Source organism: Leptopilina boulardi, unplaced genomic scaffold, assembly GCF_019393585.1.
Source record: "Leptopilina boulardi isolate dan_hultmark-lab unplaced genomic scaffold, ZJU_Lbou_2.1 LbouV2_112, whole genome shotgun sequence".
Taxonomy (NCBI): domain Eukaryota; kingdom Metazoa; phylum Arthropoda; class Insecta; order Hymenoptera; family Figitidae; genus Leptopilina; species Leptopilina boulardi.
Window position 1 is genome coordinate 960,965 of NW_026137655.1, and position 15,742 is coordinate 976,706.

The following is a 15,742-nucleotide window of genomic DNA, read 5'->3' on the forward strand; positions in this document are numbered from 1 at the left end:
GTAGTGAAATTATTTTTTAACTGTGCATTGTTTGACTTAACGTCGTGCTATGAAACCTAACCTCATTTTCTTTGCAAACATTTTGTCAGTGTTATTAATTTCTGAATACACGGCTAATAAAAGAAAGGTAAAATAAATTTTTTTTTTTCAGATTAACAATAAACTGTAATCTTAACCTAACTTTTACGCTTTTATTCGCACAGCATTTTTTCAGTGTATAAAATATTGACATATCAATTAAAAAGTCTACATTAAATAATATTAAAGTGTACACCTCCATTGTTAAAAGTCGAGAATTATCACGAATAGTAAACTTTCTTTTCATTTCAGATATACAAAGCAACCACGGGAGGAGAGAGATTCACAGAGATATGCCCTTGGTACAAGAAGTCAGAAAAGGCCGGAAGTCCATCCGAGGAAAAGATAAAAAGAACAGGAAGATAAAGACAAAGATATATAAAGAAAATAGAGGAAGTAGAGTGAGATAGAAAGGAGAGGAGAGCAATGATAATCTTAAGATTCGGCGTTTACGCGAGAGAAGAGAGAGACTTGTGTACGCATACACCGGTTGGTGCAACGACCCCTGCATTTCCATGATAAAGGATGTCGCTGTTGGGGCCGCTGGCTCGCTCAATCCCTCTGATGAGGGTTGACCGTGTCGCACATAGACCAAGGGTTGCACACAAACACACGTACACACAAATTCGAAATTCCCACATATGCATTGTTGCACGTTTGAGGCGCGCGCCGCGCAGTCTCGATTCCGATTGGTCGAGGTGGAATCCGCGCGAAGGAGCCGGCGACCAGTTGAGCGCGAGTTCTCGAACCGAGCGGTTCTATATAGAGAGCAGGTTACATGTTTTCCTTTTTTTCGGAGCAAAGTATCAAGGATAGAAATATCATTTATAACAATTTTATAATTTATCTTATTATTAACAATTTTCAATTTTGTGATCGTTTTCATCGACTGGAAGTTTTATCATCAAAGTGACTTGAGTTGGGAACTAATTTTGTGAACTGTTTGTTATTTATTTCTTTGATTTACGTGAGCATGACATTGGTGATATTTTATTAAAACACGGATCCTTTTCAACAATCAACAAATTGGTGAGTCAATTTTTTTTTTAAATTTTATTATTTCCCCTAGAAATATGGTTTTTAGGTTAGTTTATTATTTAAAAAGTAGATACTTTTTTAAACTTCGAAATATTGTTTTGTACTATTTTGTGTGTTTTGAAAAATCAACGTATAACAATTACGTTTCTTATACTATTGGTGATATATTATACAATTTGTGTTTTTAAATATTGTAATTGTTCACGTGTACATTTTTTTTATGATGCTGCAATTTTAAACGATGAAAATTATCCAAAGTTTAAAATCTTCTTTTCATTATGTTTCGAAAGTTTTTTAATGATCAATTTAAATTTCATGTCCTTACAAATTTCGTTTTAACACTCATGAATTGGAAAGTGATTTGGTGATAAAATCATAAATCGGGCTTTTATTTATTACCACAGAATTTTTTGGTTCTGTTCAGTTTATTGCTTGACAAAACACGAACCGTAATAAAAGAAATTTTTCGTTTCTACAATAAACTGTTTTATAAAGTTATATACTCGATTTAAAAACTTTTTTAAAAACTTGAGAATTTATTGTAGTAAAAATGTTGTTTTTCTTGGTTATAAAAAATTCTAGTGAGAATGTAAATTTGTTATTTAAAAAAAAATTTAGTTTTCGCTTGCAGCATCCGTTATAAATTTATTTTTCAAAATTAAAATTAATTTCACTTAATTAATATTTTTTAATTTACATCCTCAGTTTAAGAATTTTTTGTTTAGGGAAAATGAATTTTTTATCAAATGCTTAGTAGAAAATTTTTATAAATTGATTAGAATGGTTTAAATTTGTTTAAATATTTAGAAGAGATATTAAGTGGAAAATATTTTTATACTGGCTGGTCCAGGTGTTATTTACTGTCAGATTAAAATTTTGAATAGAGACGTCCCTTTTATCAATGCTCCATAAATGTATATGTTGACATTATTCCCTTTTAGACCCTGAGCAAAGAATACGGTGACCCAGACACAAAAGTAAACAATGAAGGGAAATGCAAATTTTATGAATATTATTGTGCCAGTATATTTAAAGTCTTTACCAAATATAAAGTCAGCGGGGTAAATTGAATCGAAATCAATTAATGCATTCATTCATCTACCCTCTTTATTGCTTTATTAAATTTATATGCGAGAAAATCTAAATCAAATTAAATTTATTAAATGAAATAATTATATAATTTAATTTCACTATTATAAAGTTTGAAAAATTATTTTCAAATAATTGAGTTAATTAGTTATATTGAATTTTTATATGATAAAAATGAATTGTAAAAGTAATATCTATACTTCATTTGGAAAATAATTTAATTGTAATTAATTTAAATTGAATGACATTTTGACGAAGAATCGCTCATTTATTCAAATTCGATTTATATATTAAATGAATTACAAAATGGGATTGTAAAGTAATTTTCATGTGCAAGAGAGAGGAATTAATCTTGTTTCATTTCATTTTTTCTTTTATTTGTCAGTTAGTAAAAAAATTAAAAAAAAAAAAAATATTGAATTTACAATTTCGTTCGAGGGTTTTTTTTAGAGCTATTTTTTTTCATTTTTGTTGACGACAGATTTTGTGCAGATTGAGGAAATTGCTTGGCGGTTTTACCTGTCTCAATTGCGTTCATATCTTCGACCTACCGCATCGCGTTGCTCACTTTAAACTCGAGAATCCGGTATTTGCGCATCGAGTACTGTGATAAGATATTGGTCTCTCTATCTTGCATTTGCAAAAGATACATTGCGGAGAAAGTGTGAAATGCCTCTAATGCATATATAAGATTGTGACCTAATTTACCAATTAAATTTACATAAGCTTAATTAAAGTTTATTTTATTTATTTAAAAAAAAAGATAACTTTTATTATTTACTCGGTAGGTGGTCGTTTTTACGAAAAAAAAAATATTTTCTTTTTTTTTCTAAAAAAAAGCCCCTTTTCTAATGAAATTGTTTTTCTAAAAAAAAATTTTCTAACAATCTTTGATTTCTAAAATATTATTTTTCTAACAAATGATTTCTATATTATACCTCTTTTAAAAAAAAAATTTCCTTTGCGACTTTTTTTTAGTTTTACAACCATTTTGTTCTGTATTATATTTATTACAATTTAAAATTTTACAATTTTGATTTTCACAATGTAATTTCGAATAATTTTGATTTGGATACAAAAACAATTGATAAGACTTTTTCGAAGTTTCTTGAGAATGATAAAAAATAATTTCAAATTGAACTTCTTTAGAAATTTAAATTTATTGGTGAGAATTCAAATTTATTAGAAAACAAAATAGAATTTGAACTTTGTTAGAAAAAAAAAAGAATTGGAAAAAAATATTACTTTGCAACAAAAATTTTCCAAACAATTGTTATATATTGTACAATCGGTGATTACCGGTGTATAACTATTAAAATACAAAAATTTATTTAGTACTATTGTTATATTTTTAATTTTAAAAATAAATTAATGTATTATTTTCAGTTATATACTCTCTAAATCTGAATCAGTTATATTTTACTGATTAGCTGTAGAAATCTACTAATTGCCATAGCGAGAATTGAGCAACTGACAATTAGTAGTAATTTACTGATTCAATTAGTAAAATATCAATTACTGATTGAATCAGTAATATAAATATATGGCGGCGGCACTGATTTAATAGTTAATTTTAAAGGTTATGTTATATACAAATTACTGATTTACATAAGTTATTTTCTATTGCTTGCATATTCACTAATTATATTATAGTAAATTTAAAAAAATAACTGAAACTTCATTTGAAATGAAAAGTACTGATTGAATTAGCAAAACTTCTACTGATTCAGATTTAGAGAGTACAAAATAACATTTTGAATTTTAATAGTTGTTGAAAACAATATTATCGCTGGTTGTACAATATAACAATTGTTACAAAAAATTTTGTTTTAAAATTAATACCCAAATTTTAACTAATATATACTACAATACAATATAATGTGTATTATAAATACAAAAAAAAATAATTCATACCGATTCAAATCTCAGGTGATAAAGTTTTTACATAACAGTCCATTGGATATATAGTTAACAATAAGTTGATTTTTTTCATGTTATTTTTTTAAATTAAAAAAATACAGTGACGTAAAGGTTATGCAACACTAGTATAGGGGTTTGCTATTATATACAATCGTTCGAGTGGGAAAAAATACCCTTGCGTTACATAAACTATACATTTCGGGTGATATCAAATTGAATTTGAAAAAAAAAAGATTTTATTTTATCAGTATGAGATGGAGATAGGTTCTTTTTCGAAAAAGAAGTGTAATAGTTTTGTGTTTCAAGAAACTTTATAAATTAAATACTCTTTTTTATATATATATAGGCTTCTTTCAATAGAAAACATTTATTTTCCATAAACGTGAAGACTTCTTGTGCGAGTAAGTCCTAGGCACTTCTAAAGAAACCGTCTCGTAGCGAAAGCTCGAGACGATTGAAGAAATCTCGAGTGCACTTCCGAAAAGGGACTGGAGCTAGCTTTACTTCTTTCCCCTTCCGTATGGCTGAGGCCCTTAAACCAAGATTTGCGAATGGCGAGAGTGGAAAGATGTTGAAGAAGAAGAAGAAGAAGAAGCAAAGCATCAGGAGAGCGTTCAACGAACCCAGGCGATGGGGTCGGACCTGGGACACACCGGTAAAATGAACGAACGCAAAAGGAAATATTCGAGTAAAAAACTCTTTGCGAGAAGAACCTGCCCGACCTCTCTTGGAGTCCAGAGAACTGAATGAGAGTTGAAGAACGAGAGAAAGAGAGAGAGAGAAAATAAAAAAAAAAAAAAAACATCAGTGAAGAAAGATACAGACTCCAGTCACGAATGGACCTCTCGCCACAATACGACTTGACGTTCAAAACATAAACAGAAGTCAGTTTTTTGAGTTCTTTCATCGGCTCACTTCAAAAGAACATATCCGATGATAACATTGTTGATAAGATGAATCATTGTTGGGACTGTATTTTCCTTTGAGTTTTATGCCGCAATATTTACGATATATGTTGATTTTCAAAATTAGTAATAATTTTTAGTTTTTTTTGTTTCAATTCTCACTTTCATTCAAATGATAAAGTAGCCTGGAAAAAAAGAAGTGGATGAGACAAAGTTTCACCAATAGTTATCCTTAGGGGAAGTTGGAATCTAATCACACTACAGAGATCGATCGGTTGATGGAACGAAATCCATTTGTCTCGTCTACTGGCTAGTTCGCTCTTTCTCGACCGTTGGCTTAAAAGCCCTTCGCCTTCGAAACGGCGGCGGCGGCCGCTGGACGAAAATTACTCGTAACAAGATTTATTTCATTTAAATGAGTATATGTACGCATATACTCTAGTCGCTCAACTAGAAACACACCGTTCACTTCAAATACACTCCCTATATATTGACCCCCATAAATAAATTTCAACTCGAGCTGTCAAAGATGCTGCGCGCGATCGATTTTTAAGGGGCCTTTTTCTTCTTCTTTTTTTTTTATTTTTGTTTTATGATCACCCCATTCATAAATGACTGAATCATAAACTGATTGTTGAGAAAGTGCTATAAAGTATAAATGAAACTCATTTATCTTTGTTAGTGGTATGTGTGTTTGTTAAAAATTACATAGTCTTGGAATATACATAAAAATGTTTCAAGTATGTCGTTAATCAAAATTATGACGTAATAAAAACAAAAAATATTTTCATATAACATGCGTATTATAAAATGATGCGCGTTACTTTCTTCTATATATACAGGAGGAAAATTCTTATTAAACTTTTAAATAGGACTTTTTTTCCTGCGTCGGTATATGTTTAAAATTTTCTTATTATTTTATGAATTAAGCATATAAATTTGTGCGATTGTGACCCAAATTCACTAATTCAGCTTATTTATGGCCACACGATATTCTATAAATTTATAAGTATATCATGTCTTGGTTTCTATTTTAAAAATAAAATTCATGTATTCTATTCTTATTGTTAGTGATGTATGTCGGGACTATTATTGATTGGAAAATTTTCTCCAACTTTTGTACTTAGTAATCCAAAAAGTTTGAGGTTTTAAATTCGTATTTCTAAATTTAGTATTTTGTTATTTCGTTGGAATAATATATACTGAGCTGTATTTCGTAACTGGTGTAATTTAATTAATTGAAGCAGCTTTTTTTTGAGGGTGTGTAATCTATATTTAAAGGTGTCACACCCTTATATAAGCACAGGTGTGGGCTATAATTTTCGGATTTTACATATACGGGTAAATTTTCGTGATCCTCGTTTGAATTGACTTAATCCTATTATTTGAATATAGTTTTAGCATATCTTTCGTTTATTTCAGACAGAAAAATAAAATGAGCCAAATGTTTTGAACGTTCAAATGAACGAAATATTTTTTTCAACCTATAAATTATTAAAAAATTATGATAGCAATGTAAAACAAAAAAGTAAATTAAACAATTATTAAATTAAATAACTTCTTTTTAGATATTTAAAAAAATATTTTGTAATAAAATTTGTACTTAAAGAAGTTGCAAAAAAAAAAAATTTCGTTCATTTGAACGATCAAAACTTTCGGCTCATAAAATAAATATTAAATTATTTTTAAGTTGTGGAAAATATGGTAAAAAGAGAAATTTCCATATAAGAAATACTAATATTTAATAAATTTTTATGAAATTTACAATAGTTATACGTCTGTAAAGTTCACAACGTTTATATGATCAACGATTTAAAAGAAAAATTATTTTTCTATATAAATTATTACAATTTTTTGTTTGAGAAAATTGTTGCAACGTTTCTTGATCAATTAATTTTTATAAAAGAAAAATTTGTAAGCAATAAATTTTTTTTTTTTCCGCCTAAAAAGTATTTTTAATTTTTAATCGTTGATTATAAACGTTGTAAACTTCATCGACATACCTATTTCAAATTGCTTTTAAAAAATAAAAATTTGGTAAAACGTATTTGATTCATTACTAAGAGGTTAGTTTCATCTCAAAGGATAAGGTAGGAATTGTATAAATTAAGTAAAGATAAATAGAGCGGGATGAATTCGCGTCTGCGCAGAACACACGAAAAGAAGATTATCCAATCATCAATCGCATTTTTAAGTATTGTGCGCAGACGCAAATTTAACCTCCAATACTTTATCCAACTTAATTTATCCATTCTCTACTTTACTCTTTGCGATATGAAAACAGGCTTTAAATGTTACCAAAATTTATTAAATCCTTTATTAAGTTAATAGAAGTTTTTCCAAAAATTTAGAAAATACTTTGATAAAAGATATTTATTTTCTTTCCGCGTGGTTTCTATTTTATTTACATACTTTTCTTTTGAGTATTTTTCGAAGGATTTGAAATATCGATAGATTAAAAGTGAGATATTTGTAATGTGACGAAAAGTTAAAAAGTGATCATCATGCTTTTAAACAATGATCTTGATTTTGTTTTGCTCTCTATTATTTGAAAGGGGAGGATCATAGTTTATATAACGGTTTTTGTCTATATAGATGCGGGTCTGTTGATAAAGGTAGAATTTTTGTTATATGTAAATGAATGCAAGATACGAAATGAACGACAAGAGGATGGATAAAATCTTGCGTTGTGATATATATTCTATAATATTATAGCTATATTCAAGTCGCAAAGCGAATAGTTGCGTGCCATGTAAGCGCAAGCATGTCGCATTGACAGGAAAGTGAAACGTGTCCATTGGATTTATGCCATGAGTCCTACATCATTAATGGATAACATTCTTTCGATAATTGTGTGTATTCAAGATCGATCTAATATCGTTGATAATGCAATAGTATGTTCATAATCAATTATCGAGTTATGCTTTAGTTTTACGCTTATTATAAAAAAAAAACACACTATTATTTAAAATGTCTATATGCAAAAATTACCATTTTGGTGACGAAACGATTCTTATAACAATTTTCACATTATGAAGTGATTGGTAGTATTGCTCATACATATATCATCAACATTCTTTTTTTTTTATATCAGGCCTTTTCAATTTTATGTAAATTTTTAGAATTTAAATATCTCATTTAAGAAAGTGGTTTTTCTCGTTCTTGTTTCTGGGCGTAGTTTTGAATCTTAATAAAAGTAAAGGGGGTGGGACTATTTCTATTTTCGTGCATCATATTCCGCGAAAAGCTCTTTCTCTCTCTCTCTTGCGTCTCTCTCATTTATGTCGTTTTCGATCCTTGTGTCGTAAATGCACCGCGACGGGAGTAAGAAATCTGATGCGGAAGGATATTTTCTTGGGTTTTTTTCTTTTTTTTTTTTGCGATCTGAATTTAAAATTTTTCATAGCTCATGCCCGACTAATTTCGCAAGCCATACTTGAAAAAGCTTGGAGAGAAAGATGCGTGTTCTTTCTAGCGGAAAGAGATCATGCCGACGTTAACGGCTATTCGCTCGATCATCTCAAATGTGAGATGCATTTTCCTTTTCTCTATTTTCCAATGAAAACTTTTACCCCACAATTGAAAAGTACTTTATACTGTAAGTTTCTTATATATATATAGTTCCACTTTTTTTTTGCGGAAAAATCTTTTCGAACAAAACTGGAATGAATAAATGAATATATATTTGTTGAGAAAACTTGTAAACATATTTTTGGAATTAATTATCGAGCGTATTTAAAATTAAATGATAACAGTAATTAGTAATTGAGCTATAAAGAAGATTATGGTGATAGTAAGGAACTTTTCAGCAGTGGCAATTTTGCTGAAATGTCGATTGTCGTTGGTTAAATATGAAGATGCAAATCAAGCACCTGAAGTATTAAGATAATGAGCTAACGGAGCGACGGTGGCTCTCTCTCTTTCTCTCTCTTTCGCGACGTCGCCGTTGATAAAGGAGCAACAAGAGTCTTTCGTCTCGGTAAATCTTCCCTCCTTGACGACGAGACGAGCTTATTTCTCGCTTTCCTCTCTGCTGAGACCGCTTAACTTCACGCTACCGCGAACACTCGTTTCGAAATAGAGCAGAGGGAGTAAGAAGGACCGACAATGAGTATTAAAGACACTAGTCAGAAAGCTAGAGTCAGAAGAAGACACAAAAGAGACTAGATAAGAATAGTAGTGTCACATATACTGTGTACAGCAAAGAAAGAAGAAGAAGATGTGAGAAAGAGGAAGCAGAAAGCAACTCATATAAGCTTTTCGCTCAAGGCTTAAGACGCTTGAGAGGCTTAAAATCAGCGAAGTAAGATTCAAAAAGTGGTTTTCAACCGGGAAAATTCCCTCAGAAATTTGCTGAAAACGATTTTCTAAGCCCTAGAAATGCTGGAACACGTATAGTGTTTTGTTAAAATCAACGTAAATTTCCTCTCTCTCTATATATATAGTACATACACAGCATTGCGTTTATACAAAGAGAGATATCTGCTTTGGTCCAAAGGGGGTTGAATTATTCATGGGGGACCTGACGAAGGCGGCGGTAGCCAAAAGGGGTGTAGAGAGAACACTGGTGAGGGACCGTAAATTTCAATTTATGAAACCGTTAAACATCCCACAGACTTGTGTAGGACACCTTACTTGCGGATTGCATGTATCTTTATCTCCATTAACGTTCATCTTATCCTCGTATCCTTCATATTATTGAACCATTATCGTTTCACTTTTTTTTCTACCTCTTTCGTTATTATTATTATTTTCTCAGATCAATTATTCTACAACTTTTGAATTTCATCAAAAGAATAGGGACTTTAAAGGCGAAAAATTTTAGGATTAAAAATATAATTGATTTTTTTATGTTTGGGCTCGTTTTAAAATTTTTCTTTTGTTTTTATCAAAAAGCTGAAAGGATTAAATAAAATTTTTTTTGGTAGTCATTTGATGTGAAAAATATAAATAAAAAATTTGCGTAGAATAAAAAGAGTTTTCTAAAAAGTACTTGAATTTTAAAGAGTGAAAAAAGAAGCTTAATACCTCTCTTGTATAAAACAGTTTACAACTTGCTTAATTAGAGAGAATAGTCACTCACTTCTTTTTTAAAACTCTCTCTGTGTGATGAAAATTTTGCAATTCTAATTTTTTTTTTTTTTTTTTTTGGGTTTAAAGGGCCAATAATTTAGCTTGTTACAAAATTTGACATTGTTGTGGCTTGAAATTTAAATTGCAAGAATTACGGAGCACGCTTTTATAAATAAAAACTGGTTCTAAAGGTGTATAATATATTTATTTTAAGAGTTCTTTTATAAAAGAGAATCTTTAATGGCCATAAGATGAATTAGTTAAAAATTAGTGGAAATTCAATTCAAGAGGGAAATTTTATTCATAACACATTTTTTCAACGCGATTATATATTCAAAAAATGGGTATATAATAAAAATGTCAGAAAAGTTGACTTTTCAAGGAATAAATGTGTATATATAATTTCTTTCGAAGGCCATATGTGTATAGGTATTTAAAATACAAATTCTTTTATAGTTTTTGAATAAAAGAAATTTGACTTTATATGTTCAATATTATATTCACACTGTCATATATATGGAGATAAAAATCAACTTCCTGTTATTCAATTTTATCTTTTATTATCGCTTTTCCAGGTGTTATAAAAGTAGTTTTACTTTCTTTCGTGTTTGTTAAAAAGATGGAAAAATATTTATTTTTTTTTGATTAAAATTGCAAGCAAAAATGTTTTTAATATTTATTATAGAGAAAATGTCAACACTTTAGAATATATATTACAGTAATTAATATAATTTATTATTTATATTCAAAAATCATATGTCATAAAATCAAAAAGAATATCTTTTGCAAAAAAAAATTTGCATGAATATGTGATTATATGAAAATTTTTTTGGGTACATATATTTAAAAAAAAACACGCGTTCACGATGTATATCAGAAGCTCCACCTGTCCGTTTTGTGACTTGTCTTGCGACTGTGTAGTACGCATTTGCTATTCCCATAAAGCGAACTTCCCTTGTCCCTTGGGGTCGCAATAATGTTCGCCGCGGGTATGAAAAATATACTTGCGTATGCATACGAATACATATTATCGGTCGTGCGTGAATGCCAACGTGAAATAAGTGTGGGTGTGCGTGCGCGAACACAATTCTATAGAGGGCATAGTTGTTATACCTCAAGGGGCAAGTTTTCCTTATACCACATTTTCAGAGGGGGTGAAAATAAACCCTCTCTCTATACATGAAGAGTAGGTAATTGTTTTATTTTCTTCACATCATATATTCTCGTGTTGCATTTTTTTCTTTACTTATTTTTACATCTTCTCTTTTTCTCAAATCTTCTTAACTGTCTTATCTTTATTACTAGTTGTGTATAGCATTCAGTATACTTTTCTCCTTGTTTAGAATAAATCATGTTGTTCTTTAAGATAAATAATAGGAAGTGATATTCGGCTTGTCATGTGCGGTTAAGTAATTTCGTGATATCTCGAGTTGTCTGTAGGTTGTTTGTAAATGCGCATATAAACCCCCCTTGCGTGTGTGCCTCTGGCTCTTGTAAATTAACTTCATACAAGCATATAGCGTGGCAAAATCGAGGTTTTTGTAATTCTATCCTAGGGTTTTTAATTATTTTTTCAATTTTATACAATTTCTACAATTTTTTATTACTATTGCAATAAAACCAAAAAAAAAAAATGTATGAAATAATATTTGTTTTGTAAAACTTTTATTCAACTTGATTCATTGAATAAGAGATTTAACAGAGTCGTCAGTATAAATACAGATTGTGTTTTAAATATTCAAATTAGTTCAATCATATAATGAATTTAAATTTTAAATTGTTACAAATTGGCTGTATTTTTTTTTTAAAGTATAGAATTATTAATAAAACGTATAATATGGAAATAAAAACGATGAGTAATATAATCAAATTATAGTAATAACTCAAAATACAATTTTAATTCAAACATGGAAAATGTAAGTTTTTTTTTATCAAAACTAATATTACAAACATTATTTTTTGGTGTAAATTCAATTCACGCACTGTCGCATAAACAATCTAAATTGGCAAACATTATATATCTGGTATTCATAACATTATTATATATATATGTATATAGCTGTTACGGTGATTTTGCTCTCGCTACCGATTATAACACTCGAAAACAGATGACCTATCTTGGCGTAAAACACCACGTTAATTACAGTTTTGCCAATTTCAGTTATTAACGATTCATTACTAAAAATCGTAATCAACACACTCTAATTGCATATATATCAATACAGTACTTCATTGACATCGGTTAATGAGTGTTGAATTGCTTATACAATTAATCCTCAATATTACACAAGCACACTAATTCAGTGTAGCGGAATCCAAACATTAAAATAGTTGAATCAAAATATATTATTAGTTTTGAATTAATAAATTTGTATTACAATTTCGTTTATTAGTAAAGTAAATGTTTGATTCAAATAATCAGGTATTTGACTTTTTTTATTATTATAATAATAATAATAATAAATAATAATTTTATTACAATATTTATTATCAAATAAATATTTACTTATAGCAAATAATTTTTATTTGAATTAAATAAACTCTATTTGAAATAATAATTTGTGTATTTAAAACAAATACCATTTAGTTGGGTCAAATAATAGTTATTTAATATAAATAAATATTTATTTGATAATAAATATTTTTAAAAAATGACTCGCACGAATATTCCCTAAATCTTATTTGACATAAATCACATTTGACATAAACCACAATTGGCATAAATCTCATTTAGCATAAACTACAATTGACATAAATCTCATTCGTCATAAACATAATTTGACATCATTTTCCATAAAACTCACTTAACATAAATCGCATTTGGCATAAAACACATTTGACATAAACCACATTTGACATAAACTACAATTGGCATAAATCTCATTTAGCATAAACTACAATTAACATAAATCTCATTCGTCATAAACCTAATTTGACATCATTTTCCATAAAACTCACTTAACATAAATCGCACTTGGCATAAATCACAATTGACATAAACCACATTTGACATAAACCACAATTGGCATAAATCTCATTTAGCATAAACTACAATTGACATAAATCTTATTTAGCATAAACTACAATTGACATAAATCTCATTCGTCATCAACCTAATTTGACAACATTTTCCATAAAACTCACTTAACATAAATCGCATTTGGCATAAATCACATTTGACATAAACCACATTTGACATAAACCACAATTGGCATAAATATCATTTAGCATAAACTACAATTGACATAAATTTCATTTGTCATAAACCGAATTTGACATCATTTACATTTGCCATAAAAATCACTTAACATAAATTTAATTTTACATAAATCTTATTTATCATAAAACTTGCATAATTATGTCAAATGAGATTTATGTTAAAGTGAGATTTATATATCAATTGTGGTTTATACCAAATGAGATTTATGTTATAGTGAGATTTATGTCAAATGTGGTTTATGACAAATGCGATTTATTTTAAATAAGTTTTATGCCAAATGAGAATTATGTCAAAATCGGTTTTTTATGTTAAAAGATCATTATGACAAATGAGTTTTACATTAAATGAGATTTATTTCAAATAAGATTTGTGTCAATAATGAAATTTTGGAGAATATTCAAATGCAAGTCACCGATTATTTAAATCAAATAATTTTTTTTTTCTCTGTACAGCCTTTATGTGCTGCGCTACTTAGAATTTTGCGAGTTTATGATTTGTTGGACAAATTTTTCCGTTGTTTATTATTAAAGGCTTATTTGAAATGGCGTCTCTTTACTATTGGAAGGCACGAACTGTCTTTAATCGACATTTCCTTTTATTTGTCGTGTATCGCGTTTTCACTCATATTTACGTATATATTTGACATCAGGGTCAGGCGAAAGGAGATCCCACACCACGCAGCAGGTCAGGGGAAAAGAACGACCTGGTGGATAGATATGTTGGTGTGTAGACCGCAAAAGCACTTCTGGAATCTCCTCTCGAGATATTCAATATTTCTGGAGAAAAATTCTCCTCGTAGTATATTATTAGAATATGCAAACATGAGAACGTTGAAACGCAAAAAAGTATGTCAGAAAAAAACTGTTGAAACTGCGATATTTCTCTCTTTCTCTCAATTTGGTTCATATATTTCAAAATAATATAATTATTGCAAAAAAAAATTTTTTTTTTATCGTTGATTCAGTTGAGAATAAAGCTATAGAAAAGAATTTTTATTCTTGTGAAAAGAGATCGGATTAATGTTTTTACAAAGATTTTCTTATATTGACAATTAAATTCTTTACGAGATTCTTTATGAATCTTAGAAGAATTGTTTACATTAGGGTCGGGTAAAATTGAAAGCAAAAAGATTTATAAAAGGATAATAGTATTTAGTCTTTCATTTCAAAAGAAAATTTTTATTGCTTTTTATTTGATAATAAGGAAATGTTTAGGTAAAAAAAATTCTCCCCTCAACGAATTAAAGGATCGCTAATTAAAATATGCAAAAAGTGAAAGATAAATTTGATCATCCATTCATTAATGTTCTCCTCACGGGTTAAAAAAAAATAATTTGATTCGCAAATGGGGGGGGGGAAGGGAGAGGATAAATCAAGTTGCGCAAAATCGTAAGATCGTATTCGCCAGATTTATCATAATGCAAGAGAGAGAACGACATGCTTCTTGTGGAACGTAGTTTACGACGAGAATTCCGTCGCTGTTGGATCTGCTCTTTTCGTGCTGGACCAGAGAAGAGACCAGCGGAGCGCTCCCTGTGCGGAATAAAGAATCCCGCTCGTGCCCGATCACTATCTTCTGTAAAAACATGTCCCCACGTATACTCGTCGTGCCATTCTTTCGTACCTGTCCTGCACGTTTACCACACATTGCAGTATAAAAGGGGGTTGGTCATTTTTGAACGCATTTTAGTAATAAAACGATGCAAAAATATATTTGGAAAAAAAAATTTTTCTTCATTTTCTTTGATTTCTAAACTGACCCGTGAGTTCATATATATATACAACTGGTATTGAATGATTCCATTCGATAAATTTCATTGTTGTCTGCGACCCAAGGTCGACCGGAACTCCCGGACCGTGTGAGGTGGATAGAAGCTTTGAGATGAGGAGATAGTGTAATAAGTGGTGAAAGGACCAAAAAAAAAAAATAAGTGAGGAATTTTTGCATCGTTGCTCTCGAGTGGAAAGGTCGAGGTTTCGAGGGCTTTATACAGAGGTATTTAAGGTTGACTGATTCCCGGCTGGGGATTTAAATCCTTTGGATTTTTGGTCTCAGATTCCTTAGTGGATTTAACCGTACTCGATGCCAGAAAGAATTCGATTCTGTAATTTTTTCTTTATCGAGATAAAAAACAAAACGAGATGATTTATTATTAATTTTTTTCCAAAGGACTCATTTATAGAAAATAGGGGGGTTAAACCTGAAAATTTGTTTTACCTTTTTGGTTTAATGGACTTTTATCAAGTTTAGTACCAAAAAAAAGCTCCGTTATCTGAAAGTATATAAAGCAAAGAATGTATTTCAGTAAATTTTTTCGTCACATCAGGATCATTTGACCTTTTCATAAGGGTTAAATATCCCGAGACAGGTGCTCGTAAAAAGCCAATGTCCGGAGTGAGGAACACTATTTTCTTTTTAC

General features: G+C 29.5%; 1 protein-coding gene across 1 annotated transcript in view; it reads left to right on the forward strand.

The window, feature by feature from the left end:
• The first annotated feature begins 737 nt into the window (after positions 1 to 737).
• Positions 738 to 15,742, forward strand: part of LOC127279260 (protein slit) — a 257,827-nt gene continuing 242,822 nt past the window's right edge. Inside the window, exon 1 of the mRNA XM_051301513.1 lies at positions 738 to 1,107. The gene's annotated coding sequence lies outside the window, so the exon portion shown is untranslated. The remainder of the gene's footprint in view (positions 1,108 to 15,742) is intronic.